Genomic DNA, 24751 nt, shown 5'->3' on the forward strand with positions numbered 1-24751 from the left:
AGAATTGTTGATTTGAGCATATATAAAGAGCTCTAGGCAATATTATGAACATCATCTTCAACAGTTTTAAAGGAAGACATAGAAATATTTTCATTTTACCATTTCATCAACCTTTGAAAAGAGAAAGCATGAGTGAAGATTTGGCTGATATCTTTAGAAAGTTTAAAATGAAATTTATTTAAATTGCTTAGCCAACATTTCACACTAAAGAACACATTTAATAGGAATGCTGCTCCAAGTATGACAAACACAGCAATGAGATTTGCTGAGCTTTATATTACCCTGAAAAGCCACAATTATTTGAAATTTAATTGGTACTGAAAATCACTTTCATGTATAGCAGAAGAAAAGCTTTTTAGATTGAGCTATTTAAGACCAAGTGTTTTTTTTAACTATTTTTATTTTAAAATTTTTTTTATTTTAATTTTTCAATTAGAGTCAACAGTCAGTATTATTTTATATTAGTATCAGCTGCACAGCATAGTGGTTAGACATTTAAATAATTTATAAAGTGATCCCCTGATTAGTCTAGTATCCACCTGGCACTAGTAACATTGTTATTACATTATTGACTGTATTCCCTATGCTGTACTTCACATTCCTGTGACTCTTTGTAAGTACCAATTTGTAGCTCTTAATCCTTTCACCCAGCCCGCCAAACAATTTTTCAATTGTAATAAAAACTGTTATGTGACCAAAGCTAATTCAAATTATACATTAAGCCCAAGAGTTTCATTTTGGGTTTTAGTTTTTGTCCTTTTTTATAAAAACAATTTGTTATGGAAAACTTTAAACATATTCAAAAAGTAAACAAAATATTATAGTGAACACTTTTTTATGTATTACCCAGCTTGAACAATGATTAATTTATGGCCATTTTCTTTTCTTTTATGCCCTTACCCATAATTATTTTTAAGGAATCACAGATATTATAATCTTAAATCTCCAAAGATCTTCCTCTAAGAAAAGGACTCTCTTTTTAAATATAACCACATTAATATTATTATACCAAAAAATTATTAATTTCTTATCATCATAGCCACTTAGGGCTTACATTGCTTAAACTATGAATCCAAGTAAGGTTCATACAATTATAACTGTTTGATGTGTCTCTTAAGTCTCTTTTGATATATAGGTTTTCTCTTTATCTTCCTTTTAAAATTATCTTTTTAAAAAATTTGTTTACATTTGATTTTCTGTGGTTTTTTTTTTTTTATGGTCTGGGTTTTGCTGATTGTATCTATCTCCATGGTGCCATTAAATATGTTCCTCTGTCCTCTGCATTATTATATATTTGAGAGTTAGCTATAGAGGCTTGATCAGATTCAGATAATTTTGTGGTTGTTGTCATGTGTGTATATGTGTGTGTATTACTTTATAGGTGGCGGTTTGTACTTTGAAGCCTCAGGAGGTATAAAATGTTTTCTTTTGTAATCATTGTTTTGATTCATTAATTTATTGGGGTGTACAAAATGGTAATATTCTTAATTTTAATATTCCTTCTTCATGTATTAGCTGGAATACTTCCAAAAAGAGAATCTTTTCATTTGGTTATCCTGAAGTATAAGTCATATAGGAAAGACAAGATAAATGTTTCATTTTTAACCTTTATTTACCAGTTCAAAATAATAGGTTGACACGGGAGGGGTAATAGGAAGTTGGTATTTAATGGGTATGGAGTTTCAGTTCGTGAGGTTGGAAAAGTTTTAGAGATGGTGGTGATGGTTGTTCAGCAATGTGAATGTACTAAATGCCATTGAACCATACACTTAAAAATGTTTAGGATAGTAAATTTCATGTTATGTGTATTTTACTACAGTAAAATTTTAAAAATAGGTTGGTTCCCTTGTATCTTCCAAAGGTGACTAAGTTTGTTTGTTTTTGTCGGTTTTGTTTTCAGTATTATAAAAAACTCCTGGATTTTAGCATAATTGATGTGTTTCAGTCTGTCATAGTTATTGTCCTCCTTCCTGCTCACTTAGGCATATTTTTGGCCTGTGAGGCCATTTCTAGTTTGTTCTTGAGTTCCTTTGACATCAACTCTAGTAGTCTTTGATAGCTTCCTTTCTCTCTGGTATGACAAGATGTTTCAGGCTCATCTTAGAAATTTTCTGCCCAAGACGTGGAATTAACTAGTTCTCCAAAGAACTCTGGTTTCTTTTAGTGGGAACTGGTATTTAGAGATCATAATCTAGGTGCCAGGGGTGTTTGTTGACACTGGGTTGGTTATTGTTTCTAAGCCTTTATTGGGTAGAACTAGGGATAATTTTCTTTTTCTATAATATATATCAGATACATTATGGTTTTATGTGGGTACTTTCAATTCTAATTTAGGACTATGAGTGTTCACTTAAACTCATTGACTTTATATCTTTATTTTTTTCAAATATACGTAAAATCTCAATGGGACTACTTGAATTACTAATTTAATGTATCTCGTAGCACTTAAAAGTAATTTCAGAATAACGATACTTAAATACACAGTTTATGATGTTTTTGATAGGTGCAATCATTATCTCAGGCATTATGGAAGTCTACTAGTTTGGACAGATTGCAAACAAAAACCCAGAAAAACCAAAGGACAAATAAGATAAAGATACACACACACACACACACACACACACACACACACACACACCTGTGTGTAATATTAAATTTAAAGGAGTTCAATAAGACTAATAAATAAACCTATGGAAGCAGAGACCCACTCCAGTCATGTTGGCAAGGCATATTTTTGTGGCTTGGGAGGCCCCAAACTACTACTGTGAAGAGGTGAGGTATAAGGAGTACCGAGTCTGTTTAATCAGCCTTTCTGAACTGGATTTCAGAAAATGATTTGAGTGACTCTTGTCTCAATTCCTCCAAGGATGGTACATGGCAAGTACATTTCTAGATGCAAAAAAGAGAAGTTAGTTCAATTACAAACAATGAATGCCTTAGGACATTAGGGTTTGGGCAATAGATTTGGAAGGGATGACTTAGAGTATTCTAGTAAATTTGAATCCTTTAGGCAAAAGTTGTTTATGATTAAAGGGATGTTTGCCAGGCTAATATATCCCTACGAAGGCTAAAGAAAGTTCTAATCTGCTCCTGTTAATTCTTTGGAACCACACATGTCCTTCTGTCTATAAAATTGTTTTGGATTGTGGTATAATTGAGATGATCATTTCTATACTCAGTGATGTTGGTTTACTTGGACATGCTGGTAACCAAGTTGAAGTAATTCAACAGTGATGTGTCAATCACAAATTACTGTATTTGACAGACTGGATTTTTACTGTTTGGTGTTTGTTTTGGGTTTAAAATTTTTTTCTTTGACTTTTTTTTATTTCAGTCATTTTGGTAGTAAAGTTGGCTTTTTATTTTTATTAAAAAAAATTTTTTTTGGTGTTGCCACTTTTACCTCATGGTGATGGGGATGAAGAAGGTGGACCCAGTACCCTCAGAGATAAAAACGTGTCCCCTCAGACATTGACTAAGAGTCAGACTTTAAAGGTACTCATAAGTTGCTGAAACTATAGAATTAAAAAATTAAATGAATATCACACTTGCTTTCATCTTCCCTTTGAGCAGTAACTGGTTTTCTAGGTAAAGTAAGCAACTCTGAGATACTGGTATGGTATTTGGAACCATACAGTGATAGAACTGAGGTGTGAGAGAGCACCTAGTTGAATTCTTTTAGTTTACAAATGAGAACACAGATTAGGAGAAGCCAAATGAGGTACCTAAGACCAGATAAGCAGTTACTAGCAAGATCAGAACTATCCCAAGTTCACAGGGGACTTTCTAGCATGCCATATTGCCTTCCACTGTACTAAAAGCTCAGTCAGTTTTCTGACACAGCACTAAGGACTAGAGGTTAATAGACAAATTTCAGCCCAACCTTCATGGGTAGATCAAGAGACATAACACATAAATTAGGAGGATTTTTGGTAAATGGCAGGCTTTTAGTGCCAGGCTACTCTAGAAAGATAACAATATAGAGGGGCTCTTGCTTCTTGGGGGTCACCTCTAAGTCCACAAAAACAAGAACATTCTCATAATTGGTACATTTTACATTGGAATGAAGAAAGTTAAATGTCCTCCTTCCCCTGCATGATGCCAAGGAACTGATTTTTGATCAGAGAAGGTACAAGAATGGCTGCTGTATACAGCTGTCATTTCAGTCTCTGAACACTCATATCCTCAGCAATATTAACTGAGTGTCTACAGGGTCACACTCCATGCTGGATGCTGAAGAAACAAAGATGAATACAACAAATCCTTCCATCAAACAATGCAGAGTAAAACAATGCATCTGTCAATGTGTCAGTGAAACAGTGCATCATTTATTGCATGGGAAGGACTGACTGAATACTTTTCTTTGGTAAGGTGTATTTATCTAAAGATATAGATGGAAAGAAGTGCCAGGGGGATACACAGTAGAGAGATCACCAGTGTTCTCCTATGACGGTCTCATTCTATACGCCTCAGGATCTCTCAAAGAGGACTTCAACATCACTGTATATGATTAGTCTGAGTGACTGAGGATCACATCGGGACTTGTAGGAAGTGTCACTGAGCAATGGGCAGAACCATCCCCCACCGCACCCTAGCCCAACCCAGCTGGATGTTTATGATCATCAGTATTGGTGTTATGCCATATGACTATAGAGACTGGTATAATACAGTGTACACAAGCATCAAAACACTATTTCTTTTTATTTCTCATTTAAAAAAATATGAAATGCTTCACAAATTTACATGCTGTCCTTGCACAAGGGCCATGCTAATCTTCTCTGTATCATTTAAATTTTTAGTATATGTGTTGGAAGTCAGCACCACATTCTTTCTTTTTAATATATTAATTCTCCCCCAGGTTAGCACAGTCTCATCTAAGACTTTTTCTGATCTTAGAGTTGCAGTTAGAGCAAGGGTCAGTCACCCAGATGTCTCTGAGAATCTTACAAGCCCTCAGACTAGCTATAACTCTGTTAGAGTGATGGTCGTAGTTTTACAGATGGGAAAGTTAAGATAAATTAGAGGAGTTAAAATTATTTGGTCTCCAAGTGTACATAGCGAGGTGGTAACAGAATGGAATGAAAACTGAAGAATTTTGACTTGCCGTTCAATCTTTGCTTAACTAGAGTGCATTAGTTTTTCATCCACAGGAAGTAACCTGAGCAAATTTTGTTTAAGTGAAGCCCAGAATAAAAGTCAGAAATATCATTGGAAGGTCAGGCCTGTGCCTTTATTAAACCTGACAGGATTAGCCTGGGTTAGTTTGCAGTAAGTAATGTTGAAGAGTAGGTAAAGAGACTAGGCATGTGGTTCAAACAGACAGTCTTTTGGTAACCCAGAACCGACACGCTATGATGACTGTGACACTAGTGAGGAACAGCCATGGCTTCTTGATCAAAGGGAGTGACCATCAAACCCAGGTGACTGCTGATTTCCCAGCATGGTGAGGGGCTTCAGCGCCATAACGTTTCCCATTGCTTTTTCATGTGTTTTTGATAAAGTGGGTAATGGTTTCTTTTCTCATTGCTAGTATCTCATTTTGGCACACCAGTAAAATCCTGAAGAAGTCTTCTACCACCATAAATTCTAAATGCTCCTGACTGACTTAACCTTATTAGATAGTAGAGCATTTGGGAGCACCTTAGATAATGAATAATTTTAGGCAGTTCCCATATCTCACTTTCTCATTCACTCGAAAGTATTTTGTGTGTTAGGCACTGTGCTAAATAGAGAGTGTAGAGCAAACAGAAGTGATTCCTGCACTGCTGAAGCTAATAGTATAGTGGGGAAGGTATCATCAAAGGAGGAAACACAATTAAGTGTGTAATTACGAAACATGATGAGTGAAATGGGAAAGTCTTGAGTGCTATTGAAGACGTATACCAGGGGACCATATTTTGGATTGTGGCACCATTTTCTGAGGAAGCGTTGTTTTTATCAAAGACTGAAAAATGAGAAAGAGCTAGCAAGAGAAAAAGGTAATGAGAGTTTTCTAAGTAAAAGTAAAAATAGATTAGTTGTGCCGAGGAAAGAAAGACTTTGTCCTGTTGGAGTAGCTGAAGCCTGAGCATTTGAGTGAGGAGGGTGGAGGAGCAGCTGGGAGAAGTAGGTAGGTGCAAGCTCATGTGACTCTGGTCTTTTGAGCTTTGGAATTTTGAGAGATTTAGGTTCGAATCTTGGCTTCTGCTTTTATTTATGATCTTGGACGTATCACTTAATAACTCTGTGAATCAGTTTCCATTTTACTAAATTAAGGGCACAATTATCTGCTATGCAAACTAATTCAGATTAAGAAAGTCTAAATGTATGGTCCACAGGATTGTCAGTTTCTTTCCCTACCATTTACTTCCTTTTCTCTTCCTGTATTTTTATGCAGAGCTTTTTATTACATGAACAGCAGTGTAACATTGGGTTTCTTTGCCTTCTCTCATGATCTTGGATAGAAGTTTGTTATAACTCGAATGAATAATCAAAAGCCCAATAATCTCAAGTTTACTGTTATATAAGAAGTTTCAGTTATGTCATTGACATTACCTTATTAATTATAGTAGATGGATTTAGAATCAGTAATCAAAGCTTAGTTTCAAGCCTGCCCTTTCGAGATACTCAGGTTTTTGTTTGCCTAATGTTTTATTTACAAAATAGCTGTGCTTTAAAAAAAAAAAAAGACTTGGAAAAGACTGTCTGTTTTGATGCATAATATGAAAGCTGGCTGTGCGGCTTAGCAAACCAAAAATATTTATTAAGAAAATATTTCATTTCGGTTATCTGTCATGGTGAAAAGGCAGCTTTTTGTTTCAATGTAGTCAAAGCAACACAGTATGTTTTAGTTTATCAGCTCTGTTGGTTGAGCGTGATTGTAGGAAAACACTTGGGCACCTATTCCCAAACACAATAAGTGCCTCAGATACTCAAACGTTAGGAAGATGTCACAGGATATACCCGTTTTCCCAAGTAAACGAACTAGATCAAAGAATTCTTCTCTTTCCTTTCCCACTCTTATTATCATAAAGCTTATTTTGAATGAATTTTCTGAAGTGGAAACCAGTACTAATATCTTTCAAAAATGCTTTTACAGGGAGTTGATGCTTCACACCATCTTAGCGGCTATCTTGGTGACCAAGGACTACAGTCTCGGCTTCCGTGAGCCTTGGTGTAAAATAGAACATGATTATATTTCCTATCAATCTCACAGGATTGTTGTGGGGGTTGAGCCGGATACCATTTATAAAACAGTTGAGAGTGGGGAGCATTCATTCAACTCTGACTTAACGGAAAGGACTAGAAGAACTGTTTTCTAGTCTTGTCCAGGTATATTATCTTATTTGATATTTGTAACAACCCCACACAATAGGACGAGTAACTATAAAGTGCTAAACCAACAGTAAGTGCTGTATGATAAAGATTTTTAAAGTTCAGTGTTTACAGTTCTCCAAATAATTAAATTCCAGAACTGTTCAATAATTCATTTTGATGTTTATCAGCCCGTACCATAGGTAGGTCCTTGTTCCTGCGTAACCTCCTGACCCTTTTGTTCTTTACCCTGCTGTGTTACTTTTATGAGCGAATTGTAAAATAACTCTCGAAGACTTAAACACATCATTCATTTTTTTGCCTTCTCTTTTAAGAACTCACTGTTAGACCATACCTTTTATACAGTTTTCTTTTCTTTAATAGTTCTAAGTTTTATAGTTTCCCTTCCAAGTCTCTGGAAATTTTCCTCCTGAGTCTTTTTTTCTTTCTTATTGTCTTTGTAGCTTCCTCTCTTTTCTTTATAAAAGAGTCTTTCCTTCCCACTACGTTGTGCGGATTTCTTTTTTAACCACTGTATTGTATTGCAATCTGTTCCTTTTCTGGCTACGGGACTGAACACTGCTGGGCTGTTTTGGGGAGGGCTGTGTGTTGTCTGACGGAAAACTACCAGTCCCTGAAAACACCTGACTCCGGCTGTCCCCCCACCAATCCCCAGTCCAGGCTGAGAGGCCTTCCTCTCATTAGGTCTTGGTGGAAATACTTCCCCTTCTCGGACAGGGCATGTCAACTGAGTTCTGTCCAAGGGCTTTACTCCATTCCTATAAACATCATCTGATGGTGTAATTTGGAGGGAAAGGGGAGAGCCAAGGCGGGTTGTACTGCTGTCTGCTTTTCCTGGCAGGAGCGTTGGGGGCATGCCGTTCTCGCCTGTCCTCATAAACTGATTGTTCTCCTCCTCCTGGCACAGCCTAGAGGTTACCACACAGAGTGGGGTGAAGGTGGGGGCCGGTGGGGAGTGGGGTGGGTGACCGGCCACCAGCAAGATGATAAAGAACATTAAGGCCAGCAGGGAAAACAAAGCTAGTCAACGAAAGTCCTGAAACTTACACTTTCCTTCAAGTGGGAGTCCCGGATGGAAGTTCTCTGAATCACAACCTGTAAATATTTTCACCCTCGGTTTATTTTCCTTAGACCTTTTGTTGTCAGGGAGAAATGGAAGGGGATAAAAAAAAACAAAAAAGAAGAGATAGCAGAAGAGTAAATCTCAGACTTGGAAACTAGACTCTTAGAAGTAGACTATTCAAAGATGTATTTTCAAAGATATTAAAAAACATGTTCAAATATATGTACTATTCAAATATATATATATTTCAAATATATGTACCTATATTCAAAGATATGTTTAAACAAACTTGAGAGCAATGTTGAGAATGTTGACTTTACAGAAGGCAACATGAAGTCAGTATGTCCAATTTTACCAATTGTTAATGAAGGGAGAAGACATATACATTAGCTTATTTTAGACATGGTAAAAGAACAAAGGGTTTCGCCGGGCAGAAAATGAACCGATGTTCAATTTCAAGAGTAAGCAGAATAGAGTCTAAAAATTAAAATTCTTTAAAAATAGAATTTTTTTTTTATTAGTGGTAAATATAAATTATAATGGCTCCATAGTAGTAAAATACTTGTCCTGGTTTTTCAAAAAGAAGTACCATTTTTTAAATTTTAGTTTTTGAGAAGCAGTACATATTATAAAACTTATATCTAAAAATAAAGCTCTCTAGCCTGTAATTTGAGAGCTACCGAATTTTAAGATGAGTTTCTTTGACAAGCTCTGTTTCCCTGTGACAGAATGTCTCCTTTTAGTTTGAGTTATCATTGCACATTTATGAAATCTGACAATGTTGTTTTTACCCAGCCTTAGACATTTGGGTCACGGTGACGAGTGAGACATTGCAAAGGTGGGATAATTTGACTGATTGAATGTGGGTGGTGAAAAAGGTTTACCTGGAGGTGGGAGAGGATTACAGAAAGAAGTAGGCGAGGCGTGGGGCACCGAAGGTGAATTTCGCTGTCTGTATCATTTTGCCTGACATTCGAGTTCACAGATGCCTGAGGTTAGTGTAGAATCCAATTCTTCATTAATCTTTGAAATTAGCCCAGAAAGGGTTTCTTGTAGACACGTTCAGGGTTCTGAAACTGGGGCCACAGGTGTGTTTGATTGTAAGTTCTTTGTTTCTCTACTAAGTATGTCATCCATTCTCTTTTAGTTAGTAATGACAGTTATCTCGGAGGATGTAATTTGTTTTTGTTTGTTTGTTATTCTTCGTTTTCTATTTTTATCGATTAAGTACCAAGGTGCCAGACTTTCTGTGCCGTTGGAATCTGAGAGCGTATGGAAGCCACTTATAACATGGGATGAAAGGAGGCTTTTCTCCTTCGCTCTCAAGAGAAAGCATTACTGACAGCCTTATGTTCTAGCACGGGAAGGCCACAGCTGTGAATGCAATTAAGGGCCCTTGCATTTGCAAAAAGCGCAGATCCATAAACTGCAATGACGTCTTTTTAAATGTGTGCCATATTTGGGGGGCAAGAAAATAATTTACAGAAAGGGTGGGATTGTGCTTAAAGCAGATGGATGTGTTCTCAGTGTGTCATGGTATGGGGTGGAGCGTGAGAATTGTCAATTCTACCATAAAATATTAAAATCAGGTGGTGTTCTGGAACATTTTTTTGGTAGTTGCTTCTCTGGCCTCAGCAACAACCCTGCCTTTTGCCCAGATTGGGACCCATTTTCTGCCTAGCTACTTAGACCAGAGAACTAAATGGTTCCATATGTTCCTGGCATCCAATTCCTAGAAAAGAAACAAACAAAGAAGAGTCCAATGATTTACTTTTTCCATCAGCTTGCCATATTCTTAGAATTTTTAGGTGTATTTTCTACCAGATTATTTACTACTGTGCTGCTGCTTCTTACTACTGACAGTGTTTTTCAGAATGTCTTTGATCAGTGGTTCTTAAACTTTCACGTACATCAGAATTACCTGGAACTCTTGTTAAATACAGACGGGCCTCACAACCGTAATTTCTGATTCATTGTAAGACATGGACGTATAATTTGCATTTCTAACAAGTTTATCATCTGAGAACTATTCTTTCTTTTTTTTTGGCTTTATTGAAATATAGTAGACAATTAGTTGCTCATATTTACATTGTACAATTCAATGAGGTTTTTTTTTCAATTATAGCTGGCATACAATAATATATTAGTTTCAGTTGTATAGCATAGTAATTAGAGATCTATATAATTTACAAAGTGATCGCCCCACTAAGTCTAGTACCCTTCTTCCCCCTTACATATTTATTACATTATTAACTATTTTCCTTATGGTATATGTCTATTTTGTTTCTATCCATTTGCACTTCTTAATCCCTTTGCCCTTTTACTCCTCCCCCAACCTCCTTTCCATCTAGTAGCCCTCAAAATATTCTCTGTGTTAATTAGTTTATTTCCATTTTTATTTTTGTCTATTTCGTTCTTTAGATTCCAAATGTATGTGAAATCGTGTGATATTTGTCTTTATCTGACTTATTTCATTCAGCTCGATATCCTCTAGGTCTATCAAAGCAGTATCTTTTTCCATCCCCTTCTGTTGAGTCTGTGTGTGTCGTTTAATCTGAAGTGTGTTTCTTGTAGGCAGCATATGTAGGGGTTTTGTTTTCTTATTCATTCAGCCACTCTATCTTTTGGTTAGAGTATTTAATTCTTTTCCTTTTGAGGTACTTGTTGATAGGAATGCATATTACTATTCTTTATTCCTATTTTTGATACATATTTTTTCTTCTTAAAGAGGTCCCTCCAACACTTCCTGTAATACTGGCTTGGTGTTGATAAATTCCTTTAGCTTATTTTTATCTGGAAAGCTCTTTATCTGTCTTTTGACTCTAAACGATAGCTTTGCTGAATAAAGTATTCTTGGTTGTAGATCCTGGGTTTTCATCACACTGAATATTTTGTGCTAAGCGCTTCCATCCTGCATAGTTTCTTTTGAAAAATCAGCTGCCAGTCTTATGGGATCTCCTTCGTAGGTAACTAACTGCTTTTCTCTTGCTGCTTTTAAGATTTTTTTGTATTTAACCTTCGGCATTTCAATTATAATGTGTCTTGGTGTGGGCCTCTTTGGGTTCATCTTATTGGGGACTCTATGAGCTTCCTGGGGTTGTATATCTATTTCCTTCACCAGGCAAGGGAAGTTTTCCATTATTATTTCTTCAAATAGCTCTACAACTTGTTTTCCTTCAGGTAATCCTATGACATGGATACTTTTACATTTAAGTGTGTCCCATAGTCTCCTTAAGTTATTATTATAGTCTTAGCTTCTTTTTTCCTTGCCATTCTGATTGACGATCCTTTTATTTATCCACTCTGTTTATTCCTTCTGATATACTCTTCATCTCAGATAATGTGTTCTTCATTGCTGACTGGTTCCCTTTTATAATTTCCATTTCCATTTTTATGTTTTTTTTAAATCTCTTTGTTGAAGTCCTCACTGAATTCCTCTACACTTCCCCCTAAGTACATTGAGCATCTTTATAACCAGTGTTTTGAACTCTACATCTGTTAGATTGTTTGACTCTATTATTCCTGAATCTCTGTTCTGTTCTCTCATATGGTTTCTACTTCTTTTTCTTCCCATTTTGGCTGCCTTTCTGTGTCTGTTTCTGTGTACTAAGCAAAGCTCCTAACTCTCCTTATCTTATTAGTGTGACTTTGTGTAGTAGGTGTTCAGCAGCACAGTCCTGAGAGAGGTTCAGCTGCAGGCCAAGTTTAGCCCCAGCCTGTGTTCCTCTGGGGTCACCCGTTAAGATTCAGCAAGCAATAGACAGATGCTGTGCTTATAGTTGCCTCAAGAAACCACACCAGAAACCAAGAACTGCTGCCACCAGTGTGAGTCTTGGCTCTGCTCAGCAAGGAACCCTGGACTTGCCAAGGGCACAATTGGATGTGGCTCGTGTGGGACCACAGGTTGGGGGAGGCGGAGTTTCAGAGAATCCTTTGGGTGGAGTGACCTCTGTTACCCAGTTTGATCACTCTCAGGTAAGGTGGCCGTGTCTGCACACTGGGAGAGGGAAGGGCTCGCCAGAGGAGCAATAGATACTGCCAGCACTTCTGCCCAAGAGGAAAGCCTTGCTTCTGGCCCTTGCTCTGACAACTCAGTGTCCGCATGAAAGTCCCTGGTGCCCACTGAGTATTCGACCCTGTGCTGGTGCTCAGAGTGAGCAGGGCTGTCACCGTAAAAGTCTGCTCGTGGACATGGCCCCTTTAAGAGGTGTCTTCAGCTGCCGTAGCCTCTGTCCCACTCAGCCGCTCCGGACTGAGCAGCCTTGTGCCTTTGCCCCTTCCTACCTTCTACCGTTGCAGGTTGATTATTTCTCTCCCTAGTTGTAGTGCTTCTGTTCACCTTGATCTCAGGTGCCTTGACTTGCTGTTTGATTTAGTCACAAGAGAGATGAACAAAGCCTCCATTATCTAAGTCATTTTTCCCTTCTTCAAGGACTATTCTTAATAAAAGTTCCTAGGGAACTATAAGTTATAGGAACTCTTATCAGTTCATAAACTGCCAGAACTCTTGATTGTTCTATTGGAAGAATTTTAGGAGCCTGTGTTGACCATGTGGTATCTACTATACCTTGCAAGTTGGTTAGTGTCCTGGAAAGATGTGGAGTTGCCAGGGTCAGAGGTGTTAGACCTGAATATCATTTCACTCTCAGACAACTTTTGACTCGTCCTATGTGCTAGATCTCCAGATCTCAACCACTGTTGAATTCAGAGCGTAAGACCACATTGTTGGAAACTTATTTATTTTTATTAATATATAATTGACATGTAACATTGTATGAGTTCAGGTGTATGATGTGGTTTGATATACATATAAATTACAAAATAATCAGTACAATAAGTCTAATTAACATCCATCACGACACAGTTACAAATTTTTTTTCTTGTGATGAGAACTGTTATCTACTCTACTTTCAATTATCCAAAACAGTATTATTAACTCTAGTCACAGAACTTATTTTACAATGGGACGTTTGTATGTTTTGACCCCCTTCACCTATTTTGTCCATCCTCACCTCCTGCCTCTGGCAACCACCAGTGTGTTCTCTGTATCTATTAGTTCATTTTGTTTATTTGTTTATTTTTTAGATTTCACATATAAGTGTGATCATATGGTATTAGTCTTTTTCTGTCTGACTTATTTCAGAGGACATTTCATAATGTCCTCAAGGTCCATCCGTGTTGTTGCAAATGGCAGAATTTTCTTATTTTATATGGCTGAGTAATATCCAAGACCATATTTTGTTTGATCAGTGTAGTAGATCTGTTGTAATGAGAAGCTTTTTTAGTAATTATTACAACAAAAGAGATTTGAGTTTCCTGTTTAAATAACAGGTGGTTGGAATTATTACATTTGTTTTCAGTAACTCTATGGAAATGTTTGCCAGCCATTCCCGTGTGATCTTAAGGGGAACAAAGAGGTTGGATATTAAGTCTGAGCCTCAGTCTCTTAACATCTGAATGGAAGTTAGGAGTGGGAGCTGGAAATTTTTAGTACAAACACCTGGATGCAAAGAGGAAACGTTTGCTAGTTATCTGAAAATCCCTAGGGATGACTACCAAAAATAGCCACCTCCAGTGGCTCTCTTTCTTTACCTTGGCTTATTTTTTCCATAGTATTTATTATATCAGAACTTATATCATTTGCTAATTTATTAAACCATCTGTCTTTGCTGAATGTATAGGGACTTTGTCTTGTTCACTTTAGATACTGGGTCCCCAGTGCCAAATGGTTTCTGGCATGTTATTGTTGCTTGATAAATATTTGATCAACGAATGAATGAATGAATCTATCTTGTTCAGCACCTCACTTCATTCCAAAATTATTGCCCCACTTATAGAGTTAGCATTTTCCTTTGAAGAAGCAGGTCACCTAAATGTTATAGGTCTGCAGGACTATTTTCTATCCGTGGCATGTGGGAATAACATTGGTATTCTAAAGCAATTATTTAGGCTCACAAGTACAAGAGCTGTGGAGGAGAATGGGGGAAAGCAGAACATTTGAATGCACTGTCTTGAGTTATTGGAACTCCTTATAATTATTATCAAGATGGTAAAATGAGTATAACATCTCACCCTGTTTTAATAACTCTTATAGTTTCTTGAGTTAATTCTCCTAATTTTGAGTGAAATCATTCCTAATAACTGATAGCATTTGATAGCATTATTGGCTATCAAAACTTTTTGACTTTTCACTGAGGATCCCTTATTCGTGGGTATAGCCTGGCTTGAGTGGCTCTCCCACACACTTGCTGGGGCTTTACTCAACAGCAGAGAAGGGATTGTTCATTAGTAAATTGTAAGAATTAAATTTTTTTTTATTTTGATGATAACATAAAAAAAAGTAACATAAACATGTTCCTGATCATCAAGCTGACCACTTCTAACTAAGTTCTGCCACCATGTTTCAGTGCCCGTGTATGCTTCTTGTCTGTGATGGTTGTTTTTGGGACATGCATTTGTGATAAACTGTCATGCATAGATGAGGGAAGAGCAGTGACAGGTTGATATATAATGAAACACTTGTACCAAGTGAAGATCAGAACACAGTGCAGAGACCCCATGTGAAGGAGCTCGCATTGAGCCTGTAGATCTGGGATGACAAACTTTTGGAGGGACTCAGATAAGACAGAGGTAATTAAGATGGAGACAAGAAGAAGAAACGTTCATGGTGTTGAATTAGCATGACGTGGTGATCGTCTCTTGGGAAAGGAGAGTAGGATGGTGAAGGAGAGAAAGTATTTAAGGATGATTCCTCATGAGCAACATAGAGATTTCTCCAAAAGAAAAAAATTTTTTATAGTATCTGGTGTTGACTTGAATTAGTTATATGATAATGTAACTTAAATATGTATGTACATAAACTAAGTATGAATTTCTTTTATTAGTCTAATAAAACCTAACATAGTTACAAATTAAAGAACTATAAAACCAGTTAATTCTAAATTAACAACTTTAGTTTTATGTGACAAATATTGTTTTGATAAAACTAAATCACTACTTGCAAACTAAATATAGCACAGACTGCTGCAGCACAGGATATTTTGAGTTAGGATAGCAAAAAGTGGTGAATAATTGTCAATACACAGCTCATGAGCACACCTAACCCTTTTAAAGAAGATGCCCTAATTTGTCAAGTTTGAGAGACTTATTTCAACACTCCATTCATCTGAAAGTCTTCTCTGACAAACCCAGCTGAATTGGAGGCCCCTCTTCTGAATCTGTGCAGAGTTCTATCATTTAATTTACCTCAAAACATTGTGATTCTTATGTATTTGTCTTTCCCCGAAAGCAGTTTTTAAAATGTCCTCAGAGGCTGGAATAGTGCCTAGCATATAGCAGGGGCACAGTAAAAGTTTATTGGTTAAATAAAAGCTTTATATTTGGGCTTAAAAATATATATATCGATTAAGCTAAATAAAAAGACTTAGGGGGTATATTAGAGTTCAGTCTGAAGAGAAGAGACATTTGAGTGCTATGGGATAAGGGATTTTTATAGGAATTAGATCTTACACAATTGGGAAAGAGTTGGGGAAATGAAGGTTTGGGGTGGGGAGGAGTCAGATAATTGGAGAAAAATTCAGCAGGCAGGCATAGACAAGCTAAGCTCGTCCAATGATGTGGGAACCTCATGTTCAGGTCTGTGGGAAGCTGTTTAGCTACTACCTATGTGTCTGGTCATAGGTGTTGAGCTGCTATTGGTCAACAGTGTTGGTAATTGGGAGGAAGAACTGGACATGGAACAGAGGAGAGCAAGGACAAGCTCGGTTCTCTAGGGCCCCTTTGCATATTTCTGTCACCATGTTGGACTCCAACGGCTTTCAGAGAGTAATGGCTGTTGCTTCATTTCTGCCTTCTAAATCTCACACAAGTTCTTCTTGGTCAACTCAGATCCACAAACACAGGAGAGGATTTTGAGAAACAGTTTCAGCTTAACCAAGTTCACACATTATAAACCACCACAATCAGATTTCTGCTTTTGGCAGTATGGCTCTCTAGGCAACACTTTCTCAGGCATCTCTGGTCTCATAAGAGTAGTAGAAATCTCCAAGGATCCTCTCTCTACAAATATAACAACCAGGAGGGTAGGGAACAATGAGAGCATGAAGCAGAGTTTCCCTGAGAGTATATGTCAATAGTCGCCTACTGTCAAGATGTTGGGCCTTGATATGATGTCCAGGCTGACGCACTGAGCCTAAGACAGCCAGCCAACGTGAGGAAAAGCAGAAGCAATTCTCTCTGGAGGAAATCTTCAACAATTCATTTTGTTGATAAAGCAATCATTTCACAGTCAAAGGTCGCTCTGCATGTTGGAAGGTGAGCTGCTATGCATGAGAGTCAGAAGGAAAAATGAACCACAGATTTAGACCCCCATTGACTTCCTTTGTCAGAATTGTCAGTTACAGAATGTAAGGCAGCTATGCTAAAAATATTTTTTAAAAATAATGGACGCAGTTGCAAAGATGAATAAGCAACAATAAATAGATATACTTGAAAATAAAAGAGAAATATTTGGAAATGGAAAATATAGTTGTTCAGAATTTAAAAACTCAGTGAGCGAGTGGGTTTAACAGCTGATTTGATATGTCTGTAGTCACCACAGCAGAGGGATAAAAACAATCTGAAAATCTGAAAAAGAGTAGACATGTGCGGAAATCTAACATATATGTAATTGGAGTCCCAGAAAGTAAAAATAGAGTGAAGGTGGTTAGGCAATATTTAAAGAGATATGTGCTCTAAGTTTTCCAGAATTAACCACTTCCACAGATACTAGAAATAAATTGTTTCAAACGGGTAGAAAGCCCAAGTCATTCTAAAACTATTAAAGAATTTAACAGCAGTTAAAATTTTCCCGTGAAGAAATCTCTAGGCCCGGATTATTTTACAGGCAAGTCTTATCAAATTTTCAAGAAGTAAACTTAAACAAATTCTTTTAGAAAATAGAAAACTTAAACCCATTCTATGGTGCCACTGTTGCCTTGATACAAAATCCGGACAAGCTCAGTGTGAAAAAAGGAAATTACAGGTCAGTTTTACTTGTTAATATACAGACAGAACCCATCAGTCAATAATGAATACTCAAGGGACTCTAATCCAAATCTGTTAGAAATGGCTAATAGAAGTAAAAACAAGGGACAGAATGTACCGGCATTGAAATTAGGAAACAGTGCCAGGTATATTCTGTCAATTTCCGCTTATAAGGAGAGGGCACATAAGCAGATACAGGTTTTGGGAAATGTTCTGTTTTTTAGATTGTCAGTCATGCAGGGTGTTCTTTATCTTATTCTGCTTAAAACTTACATATGTTCTTTTGACTATATCAAGAAGTATGTATAGATGTGTATGTGTATGTGTAATGTGTGTACATATACATATATGTACACGTGTGTGTGTAGAGACTTAGTTATCGTCAATGGAAAGGTGGTAGCATAAAATAAATAGAATAAAACTGCATTGGCTCTGTATCTAAAAACTAATGCTAAGTACCAGCTATGTACCTTTGGCAATTTGAGCCAAATAAAACACAGTTTAGACCCAAGTGACCAGAGTTTCAGCCAATAAGCCAATACTCGACTGCCTGTGTAGCAAATAAATGCAATATTATAGAAAACAGTAGAAGAAGTTCTCAAAAGCTCTTCGAGCATTCCTTGTTCAGTGATTCTCAACTTTGGGTTGGGCCCCCAGAGTATCAGAATTCATCGGAGGACTTTTCTAAAACATACAGATATCTTCATTGGTTTTTGATATATATAGCATGCCCTCTGATAATGTTTCATTGTAAGGTTGATGAGGGGGAAAAAAGTCCTGGCCAGGGCGGCTGTCTGTAGTTTGCATGTTCTCCGCATGTCTGTGTGGGTTTTCTCCAGAGTTTCGTTTCCTCCTGCATCCCAAAGATGAGCATGTCTGGTGAACTGGCATGTCTAAGTTGTCTCAGTCTGAGTTCGTGCACGCGCGCGTGTGTGTGTGTGAGTGGCCCTGTGGTGGAAGGATGTCCTGTCCAGGGTGGACACCTGCCTGGTACTCTGAGCTGCCAAGATAGACTCGGCCACATGTGTCCCTGGAATGGAGTAAGCAGTTTGGAAAATAATGATATACTTGTTTTATATATATATGAAAAAAAGTTGTTTAATGGACTTGGATTGTTTTGCATGCTCAGCAACCATTAGCAGCTGTGGGGGACCATATTCAGATATATTAGCTAAAGAACTTGTTCAAAGAACCTTTGAACTATTTTATTAGAATCCTGGTACTGCCAGCAAACTGAGAAATGGTATGGATAAATGATCGTTGAATTTCTAATTTGTGATTCTGAGTTGGACCCCAAAAGATTTTTGTGGCTCAGATCTGACTGACTTTTAGGACTGAATCCTGCAGCCTGTCTTGGTACTAGATAGTTGAATTTGCTTCCTTCATGAGTCTCCTTTTAGTAAAATTTACTTTTCATTTCACTGAGCATTCATGGGGTCCAGTCTAATTGTTACTTTCTTTTTGAGGATTTTATAAAATTGCAGAAAATAAAGGAGAGCTTGTTGATTTCAAATATCCACTATTTTTTTCTATAAACATTTTAGTTGTGGCCATGAAATTAATCAAATACAGAACCTAAAACAAAACAAAAAGAAAGGAAGAAGACAGGATCTTTGTCTAGTTGAAGATTAGACCCCAGAGTATTGCCATGTTCATTTTGTCCTTCACTTACAGTCAATATATCTTCTGAGTTTTAGCCTTACTAATTTTGAGGGTTCTTAAAATTATGTTGTAATATTATTGAATTGTTAATATTATTGAAGTTATTGTAACAAAGTTATAGTGCTTTAGTCCTTAGAAATTAAGCATTTGAATTTATCTATTAATATACTCTTACCTTCTTTTATTTCAGAAGAAGTTATTACAAAGTTATGAGTCACATAAAGATACATTAAAGCAATATTAACTTTTTAAAAGGCATTTTCTTTAAAGCTTTTGCTAGATCTTGCTAGTTTGGGATTAAATGTGAGCAATTCTAGGACACTTTACATGTTGTTTTAGTTCTCTATCATCCAGCCCTTTCCTCAGCGTGGTCAAGAAAACTGCAGTACTACCTTTGTGTAAGAACAGTATTGGATACTTCATGTATCCAATAATTACTCTCACTTTTATTTTAGTTGCTGAATTTCTTCAAGTACGTTCTCTATTAGTATACTATTGAAATCTTTTAAAATTGTTTTTTATTGTAATACATAACAAAGGCACCGAAAACTTCATGAAACAAATATATAACACAATATTATTAGTGGAATACCATTGTAACCATATTAAAAATTTTAAAAAGTGAATATTAGACACTCTCATGTGTTGCTGAAAGAAAGTAAATTGGTACAATATTTTTGAAGGGATATTGGCAATTTAAAATTTGCATGTATGCTTTGCTCCAGAAATTTGACTTCTAGGAATTTATAGTAATACACAAATACACAAAGATGTGTGTGTGTGTTGTGTGTGTACACATACATATATATATATATATGGCTGTGTATTTCAACATCCATTCATTCAACAAGCATTTTATAGCACTCCTATTTTTTTAAGGACTGGAGCATGAGTTATACTCCATTAATGTCATTATTTTGATAATCAAGTTATCTTAGATTTGGCCCATGGCAGTCCTTTCAAAATGACTCTTGTGTTCCTTTGAAATACTCCCTTATTTGTTTGTTTGTTTGTTTGTTTATGTACATTTTCTGATACAAAAAGATGTTGCAGGCTAATCTTGTACCTTCCCCCCTCCCCCCCGCCCCCCCCCCCCCCGCCCACACTCCTGGAATAAGCCTCTTCTCCAAACAAATGAACAAACCTTTGTTCCTTTTAGTCTCTGTGTCCCTATGTCTCTCTCATAAGCATACATGTGCTGGTATTTAGGGCTCATCTGGATAATCCAGGATAAACTTTTCTACTCAGGATCCTTAATTTAATCACGACTTTTTTGCCTTATAGACAATTTTCGCAGTTTCTAGAGTTTGGGATGTAAATGTATGTGTGTGTTGTGGGTGTGTGTGTGTGGGGGGGGGTCAGCATTATTTTCAGCCTACAATAAAGGATACAGGTTGTCTGTCCTTGGTCACTGCTTCAAACATACTTGCAGATTTTGATGTGCAGTTTTCATCATCATTTTTCAGAGATTCTATAATTTGCATTTATATATCTCATTTCACCCAAGATTTGTGTAATAGAAGACTTTTAAATTGGTTCAGTCTTTCTACGTTAGAACATATCACATTCACATACTTTTCTTCCAACGCCGTCCCTACCTTTGTTTTATTCTTAGTTCTACCATTATATGTCTGAAATGCTCATTAGGTCTGCTTGCTTATGTTTCTCCACTCATCTCTTGCTTGGACAAACCCTCTAGGTCAGGGGTCAGCAAACTTTTTCTCTAAAGGACCAGACCGTAAATATTTTTGGCTGTGCGGGCCACATACACTCTTTGCAGCGGTTGCCCCTTCTTCCTCCTTCATCTTCATCTTGTACACCCCTTTAAAATATAACACATTCTTAGTTGGTAGGCCATATAAAAAGAGGTGACAAGCCGGATTTGGCCCATGGGCTGCTGCCGACTCCTGCTTTAGTAGACTCTTCAAAAAGGACGTCGGAGGCCTGTATGCCCCTTCCCTGTCTCAGGTGCCATGTACTACCAGGTCTTGAATCTGTGTTCAGTATTTTGTCACTTACGTTGGACTTTTTCTAGGGATAATATTGTTTATATTTTGTTTAACTTCTTTATTGTTTTCAGAGTTTCTCAAGCCTCCTGTGCCAATACTCTGTATATCCGCAGGCTTGCATTGTGATGAGAGCTATGCCGGAATTTAAGTTCTATTTCTCTACTTTCAGGTGATTTGGAATTTGTGGTATTCTCTGTTGAAGGCATGTGTCACTTTTTTTTCCTTATACTCCTTGTTGGCCTTTTAGCCTCTGGAACTACAAGAAATTCATTTTTGTTGTTTATAAGCTACCCAATTGGTGGTATTTTTTTTTTATAGCAGACTAAGGCAATGATCATTTTATTTATTTATCAATGTTCAGAATAATGAGTTGGTACACTAACAGAGTTGATAGATGACCAATGAGTTGTTTTTTAAAAATTTTTTTTTATTATTAACTTATGGATTTTATATTGAATGAAGTCATAATCTGTAACTTCTCTAACAATACCCACTATTTTAATTTTTATGTATTATTTTCTGATTGTGTCCATCGGCTTACATAATTTTACCTAGCTATAATTAACAAATATAGCTGATTTTATATTCTATTTAATATTATGGAGTGTGAACTTAATGAGAGTGGGAATTTCATTCTATTTTGGTCACTAATATATTCCTAGTGTCTCAAATAGTGATCAGCGCATAGTAGGTGCTCAGTAAAAGTTTGTTGGATGACTGCATGAGTGAATATGCTTCAAAAGTGTTTCTTTTAAATATTTACATTCATCAAGCATGTTAAAATGATGTGGCATGGTTAAAGAGAACTGTTGTTTATTTCCATAGTAATTCTATTAATTCTTCTGAAACTACTGTTTATCAGTCTTTGAAAAGTGACATCCTGGAAAAAATATGCTCTATGATTTCCTGGAAGTAATTAAGAAAGTTATTATTTGTGTCATGTCAATCTGAGAAGAACATAACAAGTATTTTAGAGGTCTTATTTTTAAGCTATGATCCTTGATATTTTTATTAATATTTGGAATGATATAATGGAGAGAACAGCACAAGCTGAGTGTGGGAGAGAAGTACTTGCCTGGGAGGATATTATTAAAATCCAACATGAACCTAGTAATTGAAGGAGTATGGAATGTGGCCAGAATAAAATTCAGTGTGGTTAATCATTGCTGGGAGGAAAAAACAGAATACCCTAGTATATAATGGGGACTTATAGATAAATATGGCTAAATTGTTTAATTTTAAGGGTATGCTGAACCTCATTTAAATCAGTAATGTTAGGATGTGTTAGGAGGAAAAGCACATGATATTAAAGGTGCAATGGCAGAATGTTATGTAGGCGTTGGGGTCAGAGTAGCATATTAGACTTCAATTCTAGGACAGAGGTTACAAACTGGCATCTCACAAAATCACAAAAACACTCTAGATGGATTTTATTTGATCCCAGAAGATAGGAAGGAAGGGAGGAAGGAACGCCTTTAAAAAGTGGGAGATTGAAACATAAAATCCAGATATCCAGTGTCTCTTGAACGCTTGAGGATTTGACTGTTCTGGGTCTTCATTCCTGCCTGGCAACAATAGACTAGTGCTGAAGCAGATGCCTGCTTAAGTCGTGGCACAAACCGCCCATTCCTCCATGTCCTCGCCACTTCCCAGCTCAAAGGCACTAAGGCCAAGTATTGTTTCAGCTCTTTTTTGGCAGCTGTTTTCTTCATGCCAGATCCATACCTGTTCTAATTGCCTCCTATGCACCCCATTGATGGAGGAGGGATTTCCACCCTAGGGCTGCACCCTCAATACCTGACACTGGACAAATGAAATGACAGCAGTTTCTTTTTTTTTTTTTTTTTGGTTTTCAGGTGAAGCAACCCTTGGTTGACCTCACAGATTCCAAGAACCTTGTCAGCTTACAATCCCTTATTTTTTTAAAGGTATTTTTTTTATGCCTGCAGCATCTTGTCTTCCTAGGTGGTCTCCCATCCAAGTACTAACCAGGCCTGACCATGCTTAGCTTCCGAGATCAGCCAGGATCAGGCTTGTTCAGAGTAACATGGCCATAGACGACAGCAGTTTTTAAATCACGTATACACACAGCCCTGGAGGGAGGAGGACCCCTCATATCATTCAGGGCAACATGAGGTTTGCACTAGGATTCGAGTGAACAAGCAGGGGCTTTGGAAGGCAGGCCTTTAAATATCAAAAGGATGAGGCACCCTCGGTTCTGGTGGAAGATGTGCTTGGCTCATTTGGGTAATTCTGTAGGCTGGCAGGAAACTGAAACTCCGTACTCAGGGATAATCAGGATACGTACCTGGTCAGCTTGATAAGGAGGGTTGTTTGGCTAGGGAACCTTATCCGTGGGGGCAGAGTGGGAAGAGAACTCTTGGTTAGGCCATGTGAGGCTCTCCCGATTTCACCAGAGGTTGAGGTAGCACATAATGTTGGGCCTTACATCAAAATGCCATGCTTCACTCATTTACTTTGCTTGGCTAGCCCATGCAGATATTTGCTCTGATCTGGAAGAATTTTTCTAACTCTGTAGGTTTGTGAAATTGGAGTACATTCACAAGAATGATTCTATAGTTTTCTTCTCTGAAGATTACAAAGATGTACAATGAACAAAATCCAATAAAATGTTTTTTTTTTTTAAAATGTGCTGTTCAGAGTGGGTAGTTTCTAGTATCTTTTAGGGACTTTTATAATCACAAGATGGTATTTACGTTGGTATTAAGAAAAACTTCATGGCAGGATTGATAGTGAAATAGGACACCAAGGAAACATTTATTCAGCCAGTATTTTGCTATTTGCTCAAAAATATTTAGTAAGCATATAGTATGTTAAGTGTTAAGGCTTTAAAACAGTAAGGCTTATTTTCTTCCCTCAGAGAGTTTACACTCTGCTTCAAGAGACAGAAGATTAAGCAAACAATTACTATTTTGGGTGGTGCTTTTGAGGATCAAGGGAGAAAAAAAGGAACATGAAGTATGATCTTCTTGGAGGTTTAAAAAAAATTTTAAATAGATTATCGACTACCTGGGATGATTCAATTGTAGTCTTGAAGGTGAGAAATGTCATCTTTCAAGGTTTTTCCAAGTTCGGTGTTTCTAAAATCTTCAATTTGAAAATTAGTGCTTCTTGTGTAAAGGAACCACATGCATAGCTCATGCAGTGTTTCCAAAAATTCCATAGCTTCCATGCTCTTTCTCTCTGATAAAACTTGTCTACAGTTTGTTTTTCCTTTGTCCAGTGGGGCTCTTGTAAGCTGTAGTGGTTTAAGACTGCAGATCTCTGATGAGACTTCCTTGGCGGGTTATTGCTAGTAGCCTACATGATGACTTTGAACTCAGAGGTGCATCCTGGGGTCTTAGCAGTGGACTCAGGCCAGGTGCAGAGGGTATGTGCATATCTGTGCAAGGATACAGTGTGTGTGTGAGTGATTGACAAGAGTGTGAGTGATTGGTCACATTTTAGAGCCAAAATATAAATAATTTGAGCATTCTTAGAAATTATGTAGAGTTATTTGTGCCTTCTCTAATTTTATTGGTATAATCAGAATTTTCCTAAGTATATTCTGTGGAATACCTATCTTCCCAGATTCTCTTAAAAAGGAGGAAGTTTTATGTTAAAAAATGCCCAGGAAATGCAACATATAATAACATGTATAAATAGCGTTTGTTGTCGT

The 24751-nt window shown here is 37.0% G+C and overlaps 1 non-coding gene across 1 annotated transcript; it reads right to left on the reverse strand.

Annotated features, from left to right (window-relative positions):
• Positions 1-4715: 4715 nt before the first annotated feature.
• On the reverse strand, positions 4716-4821 carry LOC118601067. The gene has a single exon (XR_004950169.1). It is a non-coding gene; the product is annotated as a U6 spliceosomal RNA (small nuclear RNA).
• Positions 4822-24751: the final 19930 nt, after the last annotated feature.

Source organism: Rousettus aegyptiacus, unplaced genomic scaffold, assembly GCF_014176215.1.
Source record: "Rousettus aegyptiacus isolate mRouAeg1 unplaced genomic scaffold, mRouAeg1.p scaffold_m13_p_3, whole genome shotgun sequence".
NCBI lineage: Eukaryota > Metazoa > Chordata > Mammalia > Chiroptera > Pteropodidae > Rousettus > Rousettus aegyptiacus.